Below are 650 nucleotides of genomic sequence, written 5' to 3'. Positions count from 1 at the left end.
TCATTCTTACACAGACTTTGTGGAAAAGGCACATCGAAATGTTAGTAGTGCCTGTCCATATGCTAATATATGTGTATTAACAGACAATTAGATTGGAAATGTGTGAAGTTACTGTCCTCAAAGAAAGAATAATGAACTTAATGCTTGCCAGTACTATAATGATGGATTCACTTCTACAGATTGAGTAGTCACTGGATTGGGAATTTTTTTGGCCTATCTTTCTATAGTTTAATTATACCTTTTGACAATGTTAAGATCTTTTTTGTGTGAAAATACTGTACAGAGGAGTTACAATTATAGAGGCAAGATAATGAGTACATTTCTTATCAAGCATTGTAGCCTCCTCCTTTGTTTCCCCTTCCCATCCCTTCCCATCCTCTTCCCAGCTCCCCACCCAATTCTTCCCCCTACACACCCCCTCCATGAAAGTCATAAATTTCATTTTTGACATAACGACTTGTACATCTCATTGTTGCAATGGGTCCACCTGTATCCCTATTTGATTGGTTAGTTTTTCCCCTTCCCCTCCACAAATTATACCGACATCAAATACAGTGAAAGCAGGGGTTATACTGTGGGGGAGAGACATACAAAGCAACAAAGGAATAATCTTATAAATGTGTTAGAAACAATCAAATGAAAGAAAAAAA

Source organism: Dipodomys ordii, unplaced genomic scaffold (genome assembly GCF_000151885.1).
Source record: "Dipodomys ordii isolate 6190 unplaced genomic scaffold, Dord_2.0 Scaffold432, whole genome shotgun sequence".
In the NCBI taxonomy this organism is placed as follows: Eukaryota; Metazoa; Chordata; class Mammalia; order Rodentia; family Heteromyidae; genus Dipodomys; species Dipodomys ordii.
This window is presented reverse-complemented; position numbering follows the sequence as displayed.